Genomic DNA, 12670 nt, shown 5'->3' with positions numbered 1-12670 from the left:
CTCAAATATCCTCCATATACAGACACTTAATTACAATAATATTATAATATTAAAATATATGTACTATCTACAGAAATGTAGGTAGAAGTAGGTAACTAATATAATCTACATTCGAGCATAACGTAAACGTTATTTTTGTAATACCGATTTTGGCTATTTTTAAATCACTGGAGACTGAAGATTTTTTTTAAATAAGTACAGTTCAATTAAAATTAAAAATATAGTTTTATAAATTTCTGATGTTCTTTCGATCTCAATCATAAATATTGTTGTTAAATTATTACAATCTCTAATTACATATTAGTTTCTATGTAACGACAATTATTATGCAATATGAATCTTTGCTCCTCATATTGCATAATAATTATCTTCATTCTGGACATTCCTATAAATATTTATATAAAATAAATAAATGGGTGTTCTTGTAAGCGGGGTCAAATACATTTTGTTTATTGTATTATAGATTATTATAGATGTTATAAACGTATTTTTTTATATTTATAATTTATCTGAACACCAATATCTATTATGAAAATAAATGTTTTCATAGTGTCACAGTAAATTATATTTGGCACTAAATAATTTCATTATTTAGTTATTATTTTTATTCTTTTTGCTAACGACATGTTGTACTTATAAATCTAGTTATTATGGATAACTGGTAGGTCTATGCAATATGAATCTTTGCTCCTCATATTACATAATAATTATCTTCATTCTGGAAATTCCTATAAATGTTTTTATAAAATAAATAAATAGGTGTTCTTGTAGGCAAGGTCAAGTACATTTTGTTTATTGTATTATAGATGTTATAAACGTATTTTTTTATATTTATAACTTATATGAACACCAATATTTATCATGAACACACTTTAGTAAATTTCCAATTAGAAGAAAAAAAATTTTTCCCTTGATGATGACTTTTCGATTTACCGTTCGGTTCACCACGTGGAGAAACACACACACACACACTTCATAGAGTTACAGTAAATTATATTTGGCTCTGCAAATAATTTAATTATTTAAAGTGACTATTATCTTTAAAAAGTAACATTTTTTTTGCAAAAACTTTGATTTCCTTAAAAACGAAAAAAAAATTTTTTGTAAACATTTTTCGACTTTTCAAAAAAAAATTTTTCTTAAAAATTTTCTTGATTTTTTTCGATTTTTTTTTTATAATGAATTTTTAAAAAACAAAAAATTGCAAATGAAATTATTGATTTTTGAATGGATTAGGGTGAGTTTAAGGGACATTTTTTCCAAAATTTCAATCAATTGGTGTTGAACCGATCAGTTAAACCTATGTATATTAGCGAAGATACCCACCTTTTTTCCACTTTTTTCAATTCATGTTAGAGGTGGAAAAACATTTTTTCTTCACTAACTATAAATCTAAATTTTATGTTATTATGAATAATTGCATTCAAAGTTCGATATCTCGGTCTTTAAAAAAGAACCTTTAGTTATTTTTATTATAACAAAACAAAATGATTAACGTTTACAATTGCATGGAAACGATCAAAATTTTTTTACCAAAAAATCTGAAAACTAAAGTTTTCAAGCCAAATCCTACAAATACAGCCTGTGTAAAGTGTGTATAATATAATAATACATGTTATTGTTTCATATTTCGCTCCATTCATGATTATGCATGCATGCTTGTGTGTATGTGTTTGTTTTGGGCATGCGCAATAAAGCGCAATCGAGGTGGTTCCGACCGGTTTCATAATTACCTATTAGTAAAGTACACAATTTCCCTTAAATGCATACGCACACACACAATACCACATACACGCACGCACGAACACGCACACACACACACACACACAAGCGCGCGCGCGCACGCGCACGTACACACGCACATACGCACGCACACACGCACACGCAAACACACACAGAGAGATACACACATACACACTAGCGTGCGTGCACACATTTTCTTTTTCTCTCTCCTTTCACATACTACATACTCAAAAATATTTATCAGTTCTGTTTTTTGTATGGTTCTATCACAGCGTTTAATAACACTAATTTTAGCCACTACCTGACTTAACTCTCTACTATACCTTACCGATTTTACTGTTAACTTGTAAAAATAACGATGTTATTTACTTTTAAACTACATAGTTACTTATTTTCCTGACATATCTTATATTTATAATATATATTGTAACTATATTATGTATTATATATATAGTTACAATATGTATTTGTTTTAAACAATACCTAAGTAATCTCTGTAACTTAATAGGCAGGTAAGCTGCTATCCGTACTAACGATTATTAATAATGAACCGATGATGAAACCATTATCGTTATCGTTAGTAACATTATCGTTATCACTATAATATGTATATAGGCACAGATAATGGAAACAATATTAAATCGTTACAAATATTACTATTACACTATATCACCTACCTACCTGCATATTTGCAGTTCAACATTATATTCAGCAGTAATAAAAATTACGAATCCTGTTGATTCCTATCTGAATGTGTGTTGCGGCATTCCGGTTTTAGCAACAGATAACAAATTCACTTTGAGTGATAGACAAACAAATTTAGGGATAACGGAAATTCGTAAAAGAAAATAACGATTTAAAACAGCTAAGTAGAGACGAGTGAACATTCGTTCTACACTTTGGGCCATCGCCAACTCACTCGGTCGTACGCCAAGATAATATGTGTGAGTACGAAGGTAATACATTCAAGCCTAATTGAACCTTACTGCTCATATATAAGTACTATAATAGCATCCATCGTATTTAGTTATTATTATTATAATACAAGGAATCACCTTCTATGTTTTATGCCGACCCCTATGCCCCTTCTATATTTTTTTTTTTACTCCTCGCCTCATAACTAGGTAGAACGACTACTTACAAGCGAAATTAATGCAAGCTAGAGATTCATTTAAGAAGCAAGTGTCAGCGAGTTTAAAAGGATAACGAAATGCTATTAAAAAGTATGACAAGTAGATAACTTATGTTGTAACCTAGATTAGTAATAACAGTAAAAAAAAGTGTTGGCAATCAAAGCACCGCATACCGACGGCAGAGCAAGAAACAACAGCGACCCTATTGTCGGGTCTCTAAGTTGGGCCCCGATAATAACGAGATGTTTTAACTACAGAGACAATGACTCGTAACGTTCCTTCTACGTATTTGTTACCAAAATCTTTGTTTATAATTACGTCCGGTGTGAAACTAGTGCTCACTGTTGCTCTATTCTTGTGGGGTTTTAAGGCATTCCTTGAAATTGGGGTTTTGGGGTATTCCTTGAAATTTTGGGGCATTGAATCGTGAAATGAACGTTTGCGCTTATCGTAGTGATTGTTAAATATAAAATTATAATTGAGTTAAGAACAATTTTTTTTTTATTTAATTATCATACATAAATACATTCAAAAAATGGATTTTTAGTGCCACTTAAACCTCTCGGGCTTGTGTGTGATACTTTACATTCGGTTCTCAAATATCACTATTTACATTAATATTCTACTGTTTTACCAAGGTTGGACAGTAAATGAGCTTTCAGTTTAAATTTTATCATCTAATTCAATGTTTTAATCATGTACAATTGTTATTTAATTAATATTTTAGTTCTTTAGAGATTCTTGTATCTAATAAAAGTACTTAGGGATTTGTTTTAATATTAGAACCCTATAAAATTTGCCCATATACCATCTATTGGCTTTGCTTTCTGCGGAAAATCCATTTTTAGCGTTTCTTAAGGTCATATGGAAGAAGAAAAAAAAATAAAAATTGGTTTTGGAATTTGAAAATCATATTTTAAAAAATAAGGATTTTGTTTTTTGCGGCGTGTAATATTCCACCTATGTAATAATAAAAAAACTACCATATACCATTTCCCATCAGGTGGACAACATGGGCCGTCAGTTTTTTACCATTTTAAGTTCTTTTTCTATCTCACTTTATCTCATTTTCTTTGAGGTTGACAGTCATCGTAATTATTCTCCATGTTTATGTTTTTTTTAATGGATTATAATGGAATGGTAAGCCGCGCTATCGATATAAGCTGGCGGGGCACCAGTGTAGAATGATAGGCGACTATGAAAGCAAGTCAGTTAACCCATCATGATGAATCCCACTAGAATTAACCACAATGGTTTCCAGGGGGAACCGCGTGGAGGTCGACCTGATAGTGTATTGCTAGCAATGGGTCAGTTAGACCCCATTACTAACAATCCCTTTCCCCCGCCATACCCATTTCGACATCGCCCATATCAGTCGTATATCTAAGGGTCTACCATGAAATGTTTTCCGAAATTTCGGAGCCAAATGAAACACAAATTTGATGTTAAAATTACATAATCAGGGCCGTGCCTGACGGGCGTTCATTGCGTGCACCGCACGCAGGCGGCCAAATCGTTACAAGTTGTTTACTGGGCCGATTTCGGTTAACCAAAAACTGATTTTTTTCCCGGTTTGATGCCCTGTGTATAATAATAAACATTAAAAATTAAAGTAGTTTTTTTTAATGTTATCCTGGGGGCGGCCATACAGACTGGCACGCAGGCGGCCATATACCCAGGCACGGCCCTGTACATAATACATGCCGTTTGGAAATATTAAAAATGTTAAAATACTTTTCCTTTGGACTTTTATGATAGGATGTATGACGAACGAAATGTTAAACTCCATTTATCGATCCGATTTTGGTATAAACAAAAACACGAAATTGAGTCCGAAATTTCGGAATTTTATTTCATGGTAGACCCGCTGTTTTCGAATATGTTATCCAAAAAATAATATTCGATATGGGCGATATCGAATTGGGCGAATGACCTTTTTACGCCATCAATGTCCAGAGATATTCCTTATTGGACTAGTGTATAGATATTGTAACTAAAATATACAGATATTGCTATATAATACTCACCTCTATAAGGAACCTTATTACGCCCTATTTGAAGAATCCCATGCTATAGTCTGTAGCGAAAACCTATTTGGTATTATATAACATACCATACCAGAGGGAGACTTTGTACAAAAGTCGATTGCTTCGGTACCTCTGTCCCATTCGTGTTTCAACCGTGAAGCAGTTGTGTTTGCATGGCTGTGTTTCGGTTTGAAGGGTGGGATATGGCGTGAATTTACTGGGTACACAGGAATAACACCTGAGTCCTCAGGAATGGCAACGCATGGGGGGTATCATGGGTGAAACAGTATACTCTGTTATGTCCATGGTAGTGCTCATGTCTATAGGCGACGGTTACCACTTTAGCCGTCAGCTTGTTTGCCATTCTATGTTGTATAAAAAAAACATATTCTATTTTTTTTATAAGGCTGCCGGGGTTTTTAATTTCAGATTGTATAATATTACTCCAATGAAACTAATATCATCATAAGTTAAAAATGGAATAAATTGGTGCACGCCTGAAACTTAGCATGGTTGTTATTGAATTAAAATAACTTTGTAAAAAAGTCCACCTCTGACCAAAGAATCAAAGGTGGACAAAATCTTTATGTAAATAATGATGCTTTCTTGGGTGAGCGTATTGGAAAACTGTAAAGCTCCATACAGTTGATGTAATAAATAAATAATTCCCCTCCTATTTTTTTTTTATGGATGACAGTGGTAACCCCGCCTGTGCTAACGGTATACGCTGGCGATGCACCAGTGATAAATGATAGGTGAATAAATAAAAAGCAGGTCCGTTAGCCCATCGTGATGAATACACCTGGAATTCAGCACGATGGTTTCCAGGGGGAAACACGTGAAGGTCGACCTGACAGGGTATATAGTTAGCAATGGGACTGGTAGCCAGCATTACTCACAATCTTTTTCCCCCGCCTGCCTACACAATTAGGGTAGGCATACACAGCGTAATGCCAAATGGTTCGATTCCAACAGAGCTTTTTCCCTTCCTCTACATTCATCAATCTTTTCATATACGCTCACCGGTTACGGGCACTTTTAATTTGGCTCCTCTTCAGCACGTCAGCTGTTTGATCGACATACGTCCGTCTAGGGCGGCCCCTACCGTTATTTCCATTCATTCATGTTCGTTAAATCTCTTTCGTAATCCTTTTTCCATTCGTCCTCTCCAAATGGCCAAATCAACGCAACATTCCCTTTTTAAAATTTGTTGCTACATTGTCTTTCAGTCCACACTTCTCTCCAATTACACTACATGCAAAATATTACTGCAATGTTCATCATGTCGTTATATAACAAGTATCAAGACTTTAACAAAAATGAATGTAAACGTATTAACAATTTATTATACAGAGAAATTTGTCCCGTGTAGTCCCGGCATAGAATAGGCAACCTCTTCATTTCCCGTAGGTGTCGTAAGAGGCGACTAAGGGAGAGCGAAAGTTGAGCAGCAGCGTCCCTAATAAAACATTTCAAAGCCTAACTGCAGTTGCTAATCTGCCTGCCAAGCGTGGCAACTACTGGCAAAACCCCATCGGGGAGGCTTATGTTCAGCAGTGGACAGCCAGAAGCTAATATGCTGATGATGATGCTAGAGAAGATTTATTATAACAAGCTCAATAAATAATAAGCAGTAACTGTCGAACTCAGAGTTGTTTAATGATTACTCAAGTAACTCTTATACTAGATTTAAAAAATCCCTCTCTAAGTCAGTTAATGATTCTGGCAATTAACAATTTTAATTATCATTAACTAACATCTTATTAGTATTAATTTAATGTACTTCTCTGCACATGGCAGTAATAGTTCTTAATTCATTACCTCTTTAGAAATTGGCAAAAAATGCGAGAAAACTTCAACAACGCTCTATTTCAAGCCACGCCCGTAATAGACGTTTTTTTAAATTTGGAATGCTTAATTACGCACATATCATGCATATTTTTCAAAATGGCGGATACTCGAAGAAATTGAATAAAAAACGTTATATAGTGCATGTATATGTACGTATATGTATGTACGTGTATATATGTAGAGTACATATATATGTATATATGTACTCTACTACAATATGTGTGGTTTTCTAATAATAATGCGTATTTTATCTCCTTTTTTTTTACAATCCTGTAAAATGTGTTAATATTTTTTTTTTTACTACAAGCGTAACAGTTCATAAGAAACACCAACTGATGTATATATGGATCTTACTAAAGGGAGACTGTACAAAAGTCATTTGCTTGGGCACCTCTGTTCCATTCGTGTTTTTACCGTGAAGCTATTATATTTGCATGGCTGTGTTCCGGTTTGAAGGGTGGAATATAGCAGTGAATTTACAGGGTACAGAGAAATAACACCTGAGTCCGTAGGATTGGCAACGCATGGAGGGTTTTAGCGAAACACTATTCGCTATTATGTCTATGATATGGTATACAATACAATACAAGTCAAAATATAAATATGTAGTTAACATTTAAATAAACCTGATTTATTTATATTCCATATATATAGTTTGTAACTCGTTTTTTTTATTAGGTGATAATGATATGGTAACCCTGCCTGTGCTCTCGGTATACACTGGCGGGGCACCAGTGGGAGATGATAGATGAGGATGATAGCAGGTCAGTTGGCCCTTCCTGATAAATTCAACTAGAATTAACCACGATAATTTCCAGGGAGAACCACGTGGAGGTCGACCTGACAGGGTATATTACTGGTAATGGGGCTATTTGATCCCATTACTAACAAACCCTTTCCCCCCGCCCAGGGGCACTGACCCGTCTAACCCTCCGGCAGCTACGCCACTGTTTACAATGTATTTATTAATACATATCGTCATAGTCGTAGAATACTGACGGATCTTTATATGTAATCTTTGTCAGATCCGTCAGTATTCTACGATTATGACGATATATGTACTACTAATTATTATATCGTATTTGTAAAAAAATGGCAATAAACATTATTATTTTATTAATAAATAACTTTGCCAAGTTTCAAATTTGCAACATTTGTTTCTACTTGAATTTAATTTTCCCTGTGCTAAATATTTATTATTGTTGTTGCCATGTGGTCCCGGCATAGAGAGAGCCACCTATTCCTTTCCCGTGGGTGTCGTAAGAGCCGACTAAGGGAACATAATGGTCGAGGGACGGGTAACGGAGTCCCTCTTAAAACATTATCAAACCAAAGCCTAACTGCGGGTGGCAAACCTCCCAACAGGGGGAGGCCTATGTTCAGCAGCGGACAGTTAACGGCTAATATGATAGGAGTAATGATACTCTTATATTTATTATATTTGATAAATTTTGTTTTCACGATACGTAGGTACTATTGCCCTTAAATACCTGAAGTTTCAAATTTGATACCGGGATTCTAAATCGTATTGGGCGCCTACAATCGATTTTATTTTAATATTTGGCTGTTTACATGTTACCAAATGTTTTTTTTTTTTAATAAATATATAAAAGTATCGTTTTGTTTTTTTTTTTACTATTTTTCCCCATTAGTAAACACAGTAAAGGGTACACTTATATATTTTTTAATTTGATGTAATAAATAAGGCTTTTAAGGGTTAAGAGGTTTCTCAATTCGACCGTATATGTTTTTTTTTGTTTGTTCGCGGATAACTTAGTCGTTTATGAACCGATTTTAATGATCATTTTTTTTTGTTGGAAAGAAGATATTTCAAAGCTGGTCCCATGATAAGGAAATCAGGCTTTGATGGCAGACCAGAGAAATCGAGGGAAACTTTCAAAAATCGTAAGGGTGGCTAGTGCGTTTATTTTTCATTAATAAGTATTTTAATTTAAAGCACTTCAATTTAATAAAGTTTTGGAGTAGATCTGAGGATGAGCCAAGAGACGGTCGAGGGAACTCCTTAACGATTCACAGCAGCTACCTTGTTGTGTGTACATTTCGCGATATACTTTATGCTTAATTCAGCGACCCGCCAATGCTTCGCAAGGTTATTTGAAAATAGAATACCTACAGGTTGTAGGCTACAGCCCAAGGTAGCTTTCCACTTATATTTTGTAAAATGAATTTTTAAAAAGTAAATAAAAGGTAAAGTATTTTTTTAAAATTTATTCATTACAAACAAATAAATCTTTATACAATGAAACTTACCAAAATCATACATTTATTCATTTATTAAACTTTAATACACCTAGAAAGTGCAAATAGAGGAATTAACACCATAGGGCATTATCTACCAGTCAACCGTAGACAGGAATAACAGAAAATATAATTGACGGTGCAACGTAATGAACAATATTAAATTAAAATAGTAATTTAAAAAGAAATAAATGTTATACTCATATTACCAACATTATACATATATATATACATACATCTATATATATAAAAATTAATGCCACTTTTCGTTATAATTTTATAACTCAAGAACGGGCTCACATATCCAAACCAAATGTTTAGGCTTTGTTCGGACTATTTAGTAGATGGTTTATGTGAAGTTTGCACAAAATCGGTCGAGCGGTTCTTCATTTATCACATTTTTTGTAACAAATAAATTTAATAATGGGCGGATTATTTTGTTAATAGAGATTTTGGTGTCAAATTTAAACTTTTTTTAAGATATATATTTAAACTTATTGTTCAAATCGGCTATTCCATTCAATAGATATTACGAATTTAATAATTCATAGATATAGAAAAATAACGGTGTCGCGTTGTACACGTTATTCGTACCTATTTTAGCGGTGCAGAAGAGCTAGGTAGGTACAGATAAAAATGTAAAATGTTATAAAAATGTCCAACCGTGCGAAGCCGGGACGGGCCGCTAGTATATTATATAATAATAAATAACATAAATGATAGTATTAATATTGCTTTATTTTAGTCTATTCTTGGCAAAACATTCTATATTTAGTTAGTATATATAATATATCTACTTCAATGTTCTACCTAAGGAATGCTAACAAAGAACTCCCCAGTGTATTGTCGATGCCTCTAAAGGAAGCTGATAAGTACAGCTATGTCTACCTTATATTGTATTCTTGGTCGAACTCAGCTATTTTATCTTAATAGGTACTTTAAATCTCTTTAGAGATACAAAATATAAATGGAATTTGTACTAAGTAAGATATAGTCTTAGATTATAAAATATAAATAGAGTGTCTTCATAGAAATGCTTGAAGAAAAACGGGTCAACTTTTTTATACAATTTTACGTGATACATAGTATTGTGTTACCTTTATAACATCTATATTCATTTTGTCTTAAAATTTTTGTATCTTTTTAATGCGTAAACACTCATTTTATTTATTATATAATACGTCGATAAATATTTTATGCGTAAGTACATAAAACACTGATAAATAAATGAGTCATCTAATTTGACAATTAGTTGACAAAAAGTTGACCCGTTTTTGAGGTTCGACGCTCTCTCTATCTATATAATTTAAGAAATATATATATTTTTTTTATGGGTGACAATGGTATGGTAACCCCACATGCGCTAACGGGATACGCTGGCAGAGCACCAGTGAAGGGTGACAGATGAGAATGAAAACAGGCCAGTTAGCCCATCATGATGAATTCATCAGGAATTAATCATGATAGTTTCCAGGGAGAACCGCGAGGAGGTCGACCTGGTAATATACCCAATATTGCTAGCAATGGGATTCTCAGTCTCCATTACTAACAATCCCTTTTCCCCCAAGGAATATATAATATATAGTCTAATCAAACACAATTCAATTAAAAAGTAACCAAGTTGCGTTGTAAGCATCAGAGAAACACTCTTTAAATTTATTTATTTATTTATTTATTTATGTACACTTTATTGCACCATTTATAGAATAGTAAACACATTTAACTGTAATAAGAGTAACAACAGGAGAGAGTGACACTGGAAGATGAAGATAGAACATGGGAAAAAATTGTTACTTAAAGGGAGAGATAATGGACTTTAACAGAGGTTTTGAAACTAGCGAGAGATTGAGCGCACCGTATAGAGGTAGGTAGTGAGTTCCACAGGCGAACTGCCTGTACATATAATAAAAGGAAGTATAGTTGGAAATTTGAGACGGAGATTATTGACACTGCGTGAAGTTTGGCCAATCACAAATCAATCTTTAAGATAATCAGGAACAATGGGGTTAAAAAGAATCGCGTAAAGGAGATAGGATATGTAAATTACGACGAAAACGGATAGGGAGCCACTTGAGTTGAGTACGAAATTGAGAAATGTGATCATACTTGCGAAGACCAAATATGAAGCGAATACATAAATTTTGAAGACGCTCAAGCTTGTTTAATTTATATCAGTAACAAATCGAAACAATCAATTAATTAAGTACCTACTTTTTAATTTGTGGGTATTACAATTGGTTTGAGTCTGCTTTTTTTCTTTATACTTACCACAAAGGTAGCCGCACAAAGGTTACCACGCATACAAACCGTCTGATGGTAAACGGTAACTGTAAATTGTGTAGTAGCAGTGCTCATGTCAATTTTTTTTTTTAATGAATGGTAATGGAATGCTAACCCGGTATACACCGGGGGAAAAGGGATTGTTAGCAATGGAGTTTGATAGCCCCATTGCTAGCAACATGCCTTATTAGGGCGACCTCCACGTGGTTCCCCCTGGAAACCATCGTGAACAATTCTTATTGAATTCGTCACAATGGGCTAACTGACCTGCTTCATACTCACCTATCATCCATCACTGGTGCCCCGCCGGTGTATACCGATAGCGCGGGTGGGGTTACCATTCCATTATCATCCATAAAAAAAAATCCCGCTATACACCGGCATGGCAAGAGTGAGGGATGATAAGTAAAAATGAAAGAATGAAAGAGCAAGTCTTTTTTTTAACGGATGATAATGGAATGGTATCCCCGCCTGCGCTAACGGTATACGCTGACGAGACACCAGTGAGGAATGATAAATGAGGATGAAAAGGCAGGTCAGTTAGCCCATCGTGATAAATACACCTGGAATTCAGCACGATGGTTTCCGGGGGGACCACGTGGAGGTCGATTTCACGGGGTATACTGCTAGCATTGGGATTGGTAGTCCGCATTACTAACAATCCATTTCCCCTGGTTGGGGCAATTAGGTTAGTTTACATGTTCATTAATTTCTATTTAAACAAATTATATAAATTAAGTACTACCCCTGATGGATGTAGAGTTTTACGGGAGAGCAATAATGTTGTTTTATATTTATAGGGAGAATTTGTACAAAAGTCGATTGCTTGGGCACCTCTATCCCATTCGTGTTTCTACTGTAAAGCAGTTGTGTTTGCATAGCTGTGTTTCGGTTTGAAGGGTGGAATATGGCGTGAATTTACAGGATACAGAGGAATAACATCTATGTCCTCAGGAATGGCAACGCATGGGGGGTATCATGGGCGTAACAGTATACTCTGTTATGTCCATGATACTGCTCATGTTTATAGGCGACGGTTACCACTTTCGATCAGGTGGACCGTCAGCTTGTTTGCCATTCTATGTTGTATAAAAAAAACTAATTCCGCTGTGCTCAACCATATATTTTTAAATGGTTACCGCGCCTGAGCTCTCGGTTGATATACGCTGGCGGGGCACCAGTGAAGGATCTCGGTGAGGCTGAAAGTAGGTCAATTCCATTGTAACAAATTCAAGCGTCAACCATGATGGTTTACAGAAGGAACCAAGTGGAGTTTAACCTGATAGCGTCAACCAACACGCGTCAAATTGCTAGCAACAGCAAATAGGCTGCTAGACCCCTTTACTAACAATCTCTTTCGACCCATCTTGAACTGTT

Source organism: Galleria mellonella, unplaced genomic scaffold (assembly GCF_026898425.1).
Source record: "Galleria mellonella isolate WM207_F2 unplaced genomic scaffold, CSIRO_AGI_GalMel_v1 utg133, whole genome shotgun sequence".
NCBI lineage: Eukaryota > Metazoa > Arthropoda > Insecta > Lepidoptera > Pyralidae > Galleria > Galleria mellonella.
This window is presented reverse-complemented; position numbering follows the sequence as displayed.